The sequence below is a fragment of the Ornithodoros turicata genome, chromosome 2 (genome assembly GCF_037126465.1).
Source record: "Ornithodoros turicata isolate Travis chromosome 2, ASM3712646v1, whole genome shotgun sequence".
NCBI classification, from domain to species: domain Eukaryota; kingdom Metazoa; phylum Arthropoda; class Arachnida; order Ixodida; family Argasidae; genus Ornithodoros; species Ornithodoros turicata.
This window is the reverse complement of record NC_088202.1, coordinates 53,729,169-53,742,374: the sequence shown is the minus strand read 5'-3', so window position 1 is coordinate 53,742,374 and position 13,206 is coordinate 53,729,169. Positions and strand designations below refer to the sequence as shown.

General features: G+C 47.3%; 1 protein-coding gene across 3 annotated transcripts in view; it reads left to right on the top strand.

Annotated features, from left to right (window-relative positions):
• LOC135383492 (uncharacterized) overlaps window positions 1-13,206 on the top strand; it is a 63,516-nt gene that overhangs the window by 4,561 nt on the left and 45,749 nt on the right. For 2 of the 3 annotated variants that reach the window (XM_064612920.1, XM_064612918.1), the window contains exon 2: window positions 12,865-12,906. The exons of the other annotated variant lie outside the window; for it this stretch is intronic. The gene's annotated coding sequence lies outside the window, so the exon portion shown is untranslated. The remainder of the gene's footprint in view (window positions 1-12,864; window positions 12,907-13,206) is intronic. 3 annotated transcript variants of the gene reach the window in all.

Here is a 13,206-nt window from a genome sequence, read left to right as displayed (position 1 = left end):
ATTGGAATGTTTTCTGTGCTTACATAATTGGTCACTATAGGTCCTACTTATACGAACAATGCGCACTGTAGGTGCCATTAAATGTATTCCCAACTTCCAGAGTTGCATGCGGTAACAGAGAAGAAATATTTGCAGTTTGTAAATAGCGCAGAAAGTACAAATGGAGACAAATAAATCAAAGGATCCATACCCAGCCATGTAATGTGTTTTCCAATATCGGACGTAGATAGGCTTCTTTTTTATGGGATTTTATTGTGACTGAAAAGCTGTAGGCTCCCCCACTTGAAGCACCAGTTCCCTACGGGTGCAAAATTTTCCAAAACTAGATATTCGAAATATTCAAATTGGGCTTTACCGGGGGATTATTCGCGACTCGAAATTAAAATAAACAATTTGAATTCGATTCGCAGGGTGTGTAAAATATTCGTAATCCATTGGGTTTTGAAATTTTGCTATTCGCACAGCCCTACTGATATAACAGCAATTGGCGGCTTGGGGCAGGTCAAACGAGGTTGATGACTAAAGCACGGCTGGTGCAGAGAATAGGTACTGGTGATTAGATACAGTTCAAGCCAGGTGGATAGGATATTCATTCACCACTGGATCTTAGATGGCGCCAGATTGGTGCATAGAGCATGTTGCCGGTTTGACCGGTTTCCGACTGAGGGATGGTCAAGCTAGGTTAACGTACAGGACACGCGTTCAGCACAGGTCAAGCCAGGTTGACGCACATGACAAGCTTTCAGGACAGGTCAAGCCAGGCTGGTACGCACAACACGTGTTGATGACCAGGAACTGGTCAAGTCACGTTGGTGCATAGAACAAGCATTCACCACTAGAGGTTAGTTCGGGTCAGTTTGGTGCATGAACAGCTGCTGGCGACAGCGGCAGGTCAAGCCAAGTTAGTGCACACAGCACGTGTTAGTGAGTGAGCGCAGGTCTGTTCACCTTGGTGCATAGAACATGCATTCACCACTAGAGGTTAGTTCGGGTCAGTTTGGTGCATGAACAGCTGTTGGCGACGCGGGCAGGTCAAGTCAAGTTGGTGCGCACAACACGTGTTAGTGAGTAAGAGCAGGTCTATTCACGTTGGTGCATAGAACATGCATTCACCACTAGAGGTTAGTTCGGGTCAGTTTGGTGCATGATCAGCTGTTGGCGACAGGGGCAGGTCAAGCAAAGTTGGTGCACACAACACGTGTTAGTGAGTAAGAGCAGGTCTATTCACGTTGGTGCATAGAACATGCATTCACCACTAGAGGTTAGTTCGGGTCAGTTTGGTGCATGATCAGCTGTTGGCGACGGGGGCAGGTCAAGCAAAGTTGGTGCACACAACACGTGTTAGTGAGTAAGAGCAGGTCTATTCACGTTTGGTGCATAGAACATGCATTCACCACTAGAGGTTAGTTCGGGTCAGTTTGGTGCATGATCAGCTGTTGGCGACGGGGGCAGGTCAAGCAAAGTTGGTGCACACAACACGTGTTAGTGAGTAAGAGCAGGTCTATTCACGTTTGGTGCATAGAACATGCATTCACCACTAGAGGTTAGTTCGGGTCAGTTTGGTGCATGGTCAGCTGTTGGCGACGGGGGCAGGTCAAGCAAAGTTGGTGCACACAACACGTGTTAGTGAGTAAGAGCAGGTCTATCCACGTTTGGTGCATAGAATATGCATTCACCACTAGAGGTTAGTTCGGGTCAGTTTGGTGCATGATCAGCTGTTGGCGACGGGGGCAGGTCAAGCAAAGTTGGTGCACACAACACGTGTTAGTGAGTAAGAGCAGGTCTATTCACGTTGGTGCATAGAACATGCATTCACCACTAGAGGTTAGTTCGGGTCAGTTTGGTGCATGATCAGCTGTTGGCGACGGGGGCAGGTCAAGCAAAGTTGGTGCACACAACACGTGCTAGTGAGTAAGAGCAGGTCTATTCACGTTTGGTGCATAGAACATGCATTCACCACTAGAGGTTAGTTCGGGTCAGTTTGGTGCATGGTCAGCTGTTGGCGACGGGGGCAGGTCAAGCAAAGTTGGTGCACACAACACGTGTTAGTCAGTAAGAGCAGGTCTATTCACGTTGGTGCATAGAACATGCATTCACCACTAGAGGTTAGTTCGGGTCAGTTTGGTGCATGATCAGCTGTTGGCGACGGGGGCAGGTCAAGCAAAGTTGGTGCATTCCACAACAAGTGTTTGTGACTAGGAGGAGTGACACAGCGCACACAGAACCGTCATGAGCAGGGTCCGGGACTTTTTGTAGGCGTGTCTGCGAGTACACTGATGTTTTCCCACACGTTTCCAAGCACGGGAGAGCACGAGAAAAATGTCTTCGTTATTTACAGATTTGCATATTTTTGCCGAATTCGTAAAAGTGCATATGACAGCATATATCTCCGTGTCTTCGTGCATATTTACGTGTTTCTACTGCATATTTTTTTGCTCTGGTGTGCCTTGCCAGGTTGAGCCCTGACACACTTACTTTTCTAGGAGAGCTTATGAACACACATGATGTGTCGCAGCTACGCGAGTAACCTGGAGCGCCTCTGGTTTTAAACAGTCTGCAGGTGATGCAAGGGCTGCTAACGCTTCACCACAACTCTTTCTTTAACTGCGGCTCGCTGCTTGCGTCTGAGCTGTTACGCTGGATTGCGTAATGGCAGGCGACATTACCACATTACGACGCCACTCAGGGGCCGGACGCCACAGCGCGTCTCCTTTTCCCATTCACACTTTCTGGTTCACTCCAGAAAGGTTGGACGCGCGCGCGCAGAATACGGAAGAGTTCTCTTCTCTTGGTGTGTGCCGCCTGTGTATAAGGTGCGGCAATGCCGAAAGCAACGGCTTCACGTCTGAGGCAGTTGTCAGTTCAAAGGCACATTCAAGGCGGATGGATCCGTCTTGTTGTACCTGGCATGTGAGAAAGCTATAAACGCTGACAGACGTTTTCTCGTTCATCAGCACTTGAAGACAGCGAAGCACCAAGAGGTCAGTCAACAAATTCAGGTTGCATGCGGCAACTTATGGACCAGAGTGCACCTTCTACGTCCAAATGTTCTGATTTTGCGATGGACCTTTGTAGGGCATTCTGTGCTGCAAATATTCCCTTTTGGAAGCTGGAAAATGCTGAGCTACAGGTATTTCTTGAGAAGTACACAGGCCGGCAAATCCCTCACGAGTTGACAATACGAAAAGGTTACCTGCATCGTTGCTATCAGGCTACCCTACGAAACATATATTTGAAAATCTGAAGTGACGGAAAGTGTGGATATCCACAGACGAAACAACAGACGTTGTCGACGGACCACTTGGGCTGGACACATGTGAAAAGAGATACCTACTGACAGTCGAGGAGCTTCCAAAGGTCAATCATTCGACAGTGGCACAACTCTTCGTAGACTGTGCAATTGTCAACTTCTTTTGTCGTGGGAACAACATTGGAGCGGCCCACAGTTGCGCACAAAGTTGCAAAGCGTAAGAGACAACTTCACATTTCATGTCTGACACGGGCATTTTCTGCAGAACCCATTGTTTTGGCAAAGTACGAGAAAAATAGCACACCAATGCATTCTGCCACGAAGCCAACACGGCGGAAATAAGTCTTCCAGGAACAAAACTGTGACGTTCTTGCGCTTCCATTCCACTTGTACACCATCGAAGGGCCTCTCACAACAACACCCATGTGTGGGCATTTCTTTCTAAAGCTCAGGGTCAACAGATACTCTAACAAAACCGATGGGATGCATTGCTTCAATGCAGTGCAGCGAGTACGCCGGTCAAGCCAACTTTAAGAAGCTGTGTCCTGCACTTCTGGGAGGGAATGCTTTGGGAAGTTATTATCAGTGTGTGCAATATAATTACGTGAACATGCACTGTTGTGTTGTCAGATGTTCTTAAAACCGAACGGCAATTCACGATAAACAAAGTCTACTGCAAAATTTTTCTCAAATACGTTAACACAAACGAATTAATCAAACAGCGACACCTTAATAATTAGTATGACAAGAGATAACGCTTCAAAAGTCGTGTTCCACTCGCGGGCGCATAATGTACCAACCATGCTTTTAAAATAAATTATATCTAATTCATGAGGTCAAAAGCAGTTACTAAATCTAAATAACCAGAGAAAAGTTCAACTGACGCGTAAAGGTAACTTCCCTGCTACACAAGGCTGCAACGCGGAGAAGCCACTTTGACTGTTTCCGAAATTTGGCATCTGGGCCAAGTTTGTCGCACAAGGGAACCGCAGACGATTGAGTGACTCTGGCACCTCTTCTAAATGTTGAATCTAGAGGTACCCTACAACGCATATCCACGGGAATATACAGTGCATCATACATTACTAGAGATATTCAGCGATGAAATCGTTTCCTGTGTGAAAATCCCCATACCTCCTATGTATTCACGGTCCGAAAACCGGGATGTCTGGGGTACCAAAGGTATTTCATGTATAACGATATTTTTCGTTTGTATAAGCTTAGAATAGATGTCAGAACATTTATCCTCGGGAATATTACGATACATTGGATAGGACAGCTGCTACAGCACCTTTCTATTGTCGTGGCGGCAAGTTTCACTCAATGGCCGCGAGAGGGCGCAAGGCGTCGCTGTCCACGAAAGCTGCTGGGAATGTCACAACAAAGCCAATGTTCATCTAGCTCTCCACAAGTAGCTAACTCCACATAGTAGCCTGCTGCTTCACAGCAACATCAACACTACCTTGGGGGTGTACACATTACACAATATGATGCATTGTGCTGTGGTATGATAACATACTGATTGTCTCACAATATGTGTACATATATATGATAAGGGCCCCAAGGGCACGCTGCATGGCGTATACCCTCCGGAATGTATATCCATACCTGGCTGCAACATTGCATATCAATGCACGTTACAATACACATTTTGACTTTTGGCCGTTATGAGACATCTTCGGCCGTAATGAGACTACCTTCGGCCGTAATGAGAGACTTGGGGATTCAAGGATTATCGGCTGTATTGAGACATCGGTCATAATGAGATACAATCTGGAAATGAGTACTCCGTATGCTGGGGTAGACGTAAGAGTCATTAACTAGATCTGAAGTCACTGAAAAAAGGATTATCGGCCGTAATGAGACTTCGGCCGTAATGAGATACAATCTCGAAATGAGCATTCCGTATGCTGGGGTAGACGTAAGAGTCATTAAATAGATCTGAAGTCACTCAAAACTGACGTTATCTATCAAAATGACTCGAAAAGTGCCACATGTCTGATAGAGGAGGACAGTTTCAGTTTTGCTGCGCCGATTCGTTCACCTTCAAAAATGGTACTACTCGCACTGAAAATACCCTAAAGATATAGCATATCCCTTCTTACTAACTCATGCTCCGGTGGTTTACAAACTCCTTGTGAAAACCGAGAAAGCGGGGGAGAATCAGGTGGTTAGGCCAGGCGTGCGAAGCTGTAGTAGAAATCTATTGTAGCAGAAAACTCACGTGACTTCCGGAGCTCGACCAATGACTGAGGATTAGCCACCCTATTTTTTTCTCTTTTTTGATTATGTCGCGCATGACGTAAATGACGTGTCATCCGTTTCTCTCTTACTACTTTCCTTCTCTCTGCTCTGCTTCTCGTCCTCTTTTGTTGTTCCTTTTTTTGTTCCATGCACTGTTTTTTTTTTCGCATTTGCCGGTATGCAGTGGGAGTTACAGGAATACGACTGAGCCTTGGTTGTTTTTGTCACATGAAGTATTTTATTGTGCGACATACGGTTATGCAAGCAAGACGTGCACAGGATGACATTAATATTGCTCCAGAATTTGCTTGAAGAAGCCTGATGATGTCGGACTGCCTCTGGCAAGGACTGCTACTGGGAACTGGGGCTCAGTGGCTGCAAGATGAAAACAATTGGTATCAGATATACGGTTATGCATGTGAAAGTTGCAATGTAAATAGAAAGAATAAAGGTGCTATTGAACGCGAAAAATAAGTACGGTGGTAGGGTTGTGAGAAGCTCGCAGTCATGGGGTGTGACGAGCGACCTTAGTACGAAAAATACCTTTTATTGCGCTAGTTCACAATTATACATTCAGACCGATTAGCCTGACAATCTTGGCTTTGGCGCTACGTACAGAACAGCTACTAAGTCAACGCGTCTGACGAAACTTGTCGAGCGAAATCACTTACTTACGAATCAGACTTACAGTAGCGTCACACCTTTATAGAGTACGACGTGAACGGGTATTTAATCATAACGTTCAGATGATATTGTTTTACGAAAAAAAATATAGTTTACCATCGTATCTGCAAAGCTACGCTGTCTGTCTCGGTCACCGCGTATACCGGTAACTGTTAAGAAACTTATTCACAATACACGAAGTGAATGCGGTGTTGTAAGGCAACAAGCAACGACAAATGACTTACCTCTCGGCAGTTGTATCGGGTATCGGGTACGAGGCGTTCGGACGCTCGAATAGTTTCTACACCAAGAAGCAGAGCACAAATGTTGCGCAGGCATCTTCCCTGGCAGCTGTGACTGTTCGAGGACGCTCACATGATACAGCTTGCGTTTTTAAACAGGAAAAATCAGAACTCATAGTCCAACACAACCGCTACACAACACGAGCCGTCCGAAACGGACGCCGGCGACTCCGTGGACGCCGGTTCCAACCGAACCGCGCTGTCGCCTGTTCGAGCGCTCGCGAACAAATTTGAAAACAGCCAATCATCGCTCAGAAAACGAATTCATCCTCATGGGAACCAATCAGTAATCACTAGCCACCGGATGTCTCCATGACGTTCAATTTGTGACGTTTTCTGACGTCCGATGACGTGAAACGCATGAAGCGCCTCACTTTATCCCGCAAAGGAACTGGCGAGTTTCGGGCCCTTGGTTATGCTTCACCCAGGTGCCTTGGGCAGGAAAATGTCTCCACGGAATAAATACTGCTGCTTCCTGTGACAATAAGTGTGGAAAAGTTATAATAGGTGTCCTACTGTGACGCAAAAGAAAAACAGTTCATTAATATGACAAAAGTCTGCGGGTCGGGTCGTGTCAGTATCAAACTGATGGATGGACAACTTTACTGCCCGAAACCAGTCCCACCAGGATTCTCGGGATAACGGTGAAGCACTAAAATAAAATAAAAAAGGAAAGGAAATAGCAACAACAATAGGAATCGTCGTACGCAGATGAGCAGATGATCATGGGTCCTGTAAATGAACAATAGTTGTAAATTCTAATACTTCTTTCACTTATATGATGATGTTGGGTTACCTCGGGTATTTATTTAGTTATTTATTTCAATATACCTTCAAAGGTCACTTGAGGGACAGTATTGTCGGGTTACATGCTACTTTTTTATCAAGTCTGCTAGGTTCTAAGAAAATGCGGACGACTCCTGTCTGAAAATGGTTGTTTGGTGAACGTACTCCGTTCACGTTCACCTAATGTAGTTGTTTAGCAAAAGTGATATATACTTTGCGTCACAGGAATATTAATTGCATAAAATAGACATTCTTCTTCGCGATTGAGGAACCTGTCTTGGAAGGGGGAAAATGTTCTCTATCAGTAGATACTTATTGCGGGAATGTACGTTGTAGACATTTGCGGGTGTGGAAAAAGAAAAGAAAAAGAGACTCTGATGGGTACGCATGGGCTTACATATTCATACTTGGTACAATCGCAACGAGAAAATAATCATTTATTCTGATGTTTGTTCTGGTGGTTCTCTGTTCCGAAGAAAGTGATATGCTTGTTTCGAGATCAAACAAAGAAAAAGCCCGCGGATAACTGTCGATGCGAAATCGAAATCGAAAATAGGAAAACGAAAAGGAAACGAATAGGAAATAGGAGTGACCTCGGCTGCTTGACCGCGCGTCCGAGGCTCTGGAATGGTTGAGAGACAAGCGGCCCGCGCTAGAGGTGGAGGGGAAAAGATCTGGGGTTTTTCGCGGGTTTTTGCCGTTTAGCTTGGGATGTGTTTGTCCGATTCTTTCAGAGAGTGGTGTTGATGTTACTTTCTGCGACTTTCTTCGAGTTCAGTTCCACGAGGAATCTTTCTATTGCTTTGAGAACGTGTTGGATGTTCCCTGTCGTTGTCCCTGCTTTGTACGAGATTCATTTGTATTTCCGCGGCCAGTACTCCCAATGAAAAGGAATATTTCTGTTGCGAACCATGACCGAAGGTAACGGCTACATCCACTCAAGGTTAAGACAGTAATGTTTGTTCACTACAGCTCTTCTGTCACCAGATAATACGTTTTAGTACAGATAAAATAATGGCATTACTTGACGACTGATTCACATGAACTTATTGCCTAAGGAATATTGTAGTTTCATAGGAGTGTAATGCTAATAGACAGCTGTTCTTTGCTTTGAAGGGTATTGTGTGTGTGTGTGAAACAATGTATAATGTCACGTGTCAAGATGTAATTTTGTGTTATGTAAAGCTGTTCTAAAACCTCTTCGAATCAGCCCATTACTCACCAGTGCATTACACCGTTTATTTTGACCACTTTTTAGAAAACGTTCTGGTTTTGGTTGTATGCAAGGTGAACGGATGAGTAGTCCGTTTACGTCTGATATTCATACGGGGAGTGTACTGCGTACAGATTGTCTCAGTAACTGTGTGAGAAGGAAAACAACAAAAAACAACAACAACTTTATTACGGGATGAAGGCTGGGGAGTTTCATCGCCGGGGGCGATACTGTACCCCATTGCTGGTGGTGATGCGGGGAATGAAATAATGAGCCCCTTCAAAATAAGGATCGAAGTCCTGTGGTGTCCAGAAATGTGAAGAAAGCCTTGAGGGCAGAGCGTTGGTGTGCTGGATGTGGCGAGGGACCAAGCAATTTTGTGAGAGAGAGGGGGCGGGAGTCTAGCTCGTTGAGGGATGCGGAGAGTACGGTTCGGGAAGGTTGGTAGTGTGGGCAATGGAGAAGAATGTGCTCTAGATCTTCAGCAGCACCGCAGTTGGAAGGAGAAAAGAAACTAAAGTACGCTACGAAAAAGCATGCGTTTTTCTGCGTTTCTGTGATTAGGAAGTATCTTTCAATACAGCCAGTATTTTTCAACCAGCGTGCCCTTTTGGTTTTGTCTCTGCTATGCGATCAACGACATTTATTCGTAGAGAGCTTTTGCCATCTATTATAAGTAATTTTATCAATTTGACTTGAAAGGTATTTAAGTTCTTTAATGGAACTACGAAATTTGTCAAGGCGATGTAATGTGGTTGGCGAGAAAGAGGAAATTTTTCATGTCAGATTTACCCCATTCCGTTACGAGGTACATTCCCTACGGTATTCAAGTCGGTAATAGAATGATAGCTACAATGGTAATTTGCCTGTCTCCTTACCGAATCTGCGACTCTTCCTCTCTGCTCGGCGATCGTATTCAGTGATTACCATTGTATGAGGGTATATAGCCTGTAATGTCTCTTCTAATACGAGGGGTGTTCAAGTGAATCCGGGACTTTCTGTCTCCTGAGTGTACAAATGGCTCGCGACACTTCTTTTTCGTCATTTTCACACGCGACAGGCCTCCGCGTTCACCACGTGGTGGTCCAAAGTTAGTGCAAAAGAGAAGACACGTGCTGGACAAGATGGCCGAAAACGAGGCGAGCGCGCACATCGAACAGCGAATTGACATGAAATTTCTCGTGGATGAAGGCGTAAAGTCATCTGAAATTCACAGAGACTTCAGGCTCAGTATGGCCACGATACATTTAGCCGCAGCAAAGCGTTTGAGTGGTGCAAACGGTTCCGAGACGGCCGTACATCAGTGCAGGACGATCCCGGCCGTGGCTCAGAGCCCAGTGTCAGAGTTCCTGAGAACATCCAACTTGTGGAGCGCCTGATCCTCAAGGACCGAAGGATAACATGTCTCGAACTGGCTCGAAAGACGGACCTTTCTGTGGGAATGTTGAACACTATCATTCATGAACACCTGCAGTTTCGGAAAGCGGGGCCTCCTCACCAAAGGAGTGCTCCTCCTACAGGACAATGCACGCCCGCATACCGTGCATCTCACGACACGGACCTTACAGGAACTTGGCTGGGAGTTGTTGCCACATCCCCCTTAAAGTCCAGACCTCGCCCCCAGCGATTTACATCTCTTCGGGCCACTGAAGGCGTTTCTTGGGGGCCACCACTTCAGCTGCGACGACGAAGTCAAGAATGCGGTCCGATCATGGCTGCTACGCGCCGGTAAGGATTTCTACGGACGCTGCTGGCATCCAAGCCCTCGTGAAACGCTGGGACAAGTGCATTAGTGGAGCTGGAGATTACGTTCAAAAATAAAACTAATTTCTCGCCTGTAAGTTCATTTCACTTTTGTGAAAAATGAAAAGTCCCGGTTTGACTTGAACGCCCCTCGTAGAATGAGATAAATGTGAAATGCGCTTTCCGTCTATGACAAAAACGTTACATGCACTTTACAGACTTCGGAGTTCAATCGACGCAATTGAATTTATTGGATAAAATGGATAAAACGAATGCTATGTGGCGAAAGTTCCCCACAGATGAATATTTTTGCCTGCATATTTCCCCCAGCGTTCCATCTAGCTTTAATTGACATAATTACTGATAGCGTCCTCGATAAACTGCACCGGTGCGCCCCGGTGCGACCTGGTGCGGCTTGCCATCCTCGATAAACTGTACTGGTGCGCACTGAACGTCCTCTATTAAAGGAATGCACCCGTTCAGTGCAGCACTGAGTTGCCCCGAACCCACACCGAGAAAATCGGCCGAGCGCCAGAGTACAATCCCAAGAAGCATCGCGATTGCCCCAAGCACGGAGGAAGGCGGAAGCAGCAAGTATCCAGGTGTAGCCGGGCAAGTAGCAGCAGACAGTCATCGTCAGCATGGCATTCGATCGGTGCCGCTCGCCAGGTGCCTCTCGCTACGGGTCGCGCAGCCTATACGAGCACAGATCTCTAGGTAGCGCATGCTAGTATCCATCAGATCCACCAGTGCAGTGCAGTTTCATGTTATGCCTCCGCCCAGGGCACCGCCAGTGTAGAGCGCCACGCACCACTGTGGTTTCGGGGCAGTTCCGGAGCAAGTTTATCGAGGACGCTATTATAAACGACAGAATGCTTATAGCGTCCCCGATAAACTTGCTCCGGAATTGCCACGAAACCACCGTGGTGCGTGGCGCTCTACACTGGCGGTGCCCTGGGCGGAGGCATTATCGAACATGAAACTGCATCGCACTGGTGGATCTGGTGGATACTAGCGTGCGCCACCTAGAGATCTGGGCTCGCTGTGGCTCGTAGGCTGCGCGACCAGTAGCGAGCGGCACCGATCGAATGCCATGCTGACGATGACTGTCTGCTGCTACTTGCCCGGCTACACCTGGCTACTTGCCATGCGGACTTGCCATGCGGCTACCTGGCTACTTGCCGATTGCTTCCGGCAATCGCGATACTTCTCGGGATTGCACTCTGGCGCTCGGCTGATTTTCTCGGTGTGGGTTCGGGGCCACTCAGGGGCAGTTCTCACTTGGCGACGCCCGCCGCGGCGTCGTGAGCGGGCGGCGGAAATAGACGCGCATTTCCGGAGTCGGGAGAGGAGAGACGTGGAGCCAAAAAAACTGCCATGCCGACCTTCTTTCACGACGTCGGCGAGAGCTGCCGAGAACGACAGTTGGCGACCAATTAGGTGACACAGAAAGGCCACGCCTCCTGATTATTCGTCTGCTTTGGACGACGGAATGCCACTGTGGTGGGAACATGAAAATCGTGCGCGTTGACGGGGCGGCGGAAATGCGCCTCTACTTCCGCCGCCCGCTCACGACGCTGCGTCGGGCGTCGCCAAGTGAGAACTGGCCCTCAGTGCTGCACTGAACGGATGCGTTGCTTTAATCGAGGACGTTCAGTGCGCACCAGTGCAGTTTATCGAGGATGGCAAGCCGCACCAGGTCGCACCGGGGCGCACCCCCATAATGTTTAGCCAATGCCTCATGTACCTCTATGCCTGTCAAGTCAGTGCGCTCTCTGTTCTTCGCGTATATCCACGTTAGTACGGGGGGCCTCCGTCAGGTGGCGCCAAATCTCTTGGATACGCACCGCGTGATTAGCACGCAGCAGCCGTCCGCAAGCAGAATTTAGCCTCGCGTTGCTGGAAGAAGCACTTCAGCTCGAAAAATTTTGAAAACATGCGAAACAATTCGAAAAACGACGGACCGATAGCAGACGACAGTTCTCGCGACCCTCGGGAACAGCCCAAACTCACCTCGGAAAAGCGTGCAACGAAGAAGGCCGCCACTAGCACTGTTGCCATTCCGGTTCACTTCAGCGCGCTAAGTTTAGCGGCAAAATGTTTTTGTTGTTTCTGCGAATGAATCTAGTCTTTATATCTCCAAATAAAACGCGTATAACAACTTTTTGTGTCGTGTTTCACTTTTTGGTCTCGTTTTTAAACGTGTTGAGCAGTCGGAAGGATCTAGTGCACGGCTGCGTGCATCACGTAGCGTACCTGTCGTACCAGGCGCCGCAGGCGCAGTCGTCCGTTTCTCCTTCGGTAAATTGGCCTGGCTTGGATTGTGCTTCAACTGGATCTTTAGCGCGCTACAATGCAACGCAAGCCAACGTCTGGTAACAATGGGGTATCTAAGGGCGGCCTCCGGCATTGCACGCATCGGGATATGAACAAATACATGGGAAAATGGGGACCTTGGGGGACCTGCTCGGGAACTAGCGCCACCGTTGCAAAAAGGGGGGCCGCGGGAGAGGAGGAACAGGAAAGGGGCGCTGGAGTACGGAGCGACCGTCTTGCCAGGCATTACAGAAACATAGGAGGCATTGGTTTAGCCTGGAATGCCTATAATTTGATATATCCGCTTGTACTAGCTAAATGCCTTATCAGCCTCCTTTTGGTTCCAGAACCACAACAGAGCACGGCTATAATGATTCCCACTCCGTCGCGTAAGTATATACAGGGAAGCAGGCACTACGTACTGCATGTCCTGTGTACGTCAGTCCATTACAGGAAAGAGCGCAGACAATATTACGGACAGGCACATATTTTCGCTAATTTGCTAATTTGCCCACGAAAGAAAACACGGAGATGGGAATCCTATATATGGGTTGAAAAACACAGAACTCAAAGCCACATATGAGCTTTCACATACTAGTGAAATTTATTTTGATGGTGATGAGTGGTGTGAAAGCCCCCCAGAAGGAAACTTACTACTGACAACACTCTTTTTGATAAAGAACTGTTGC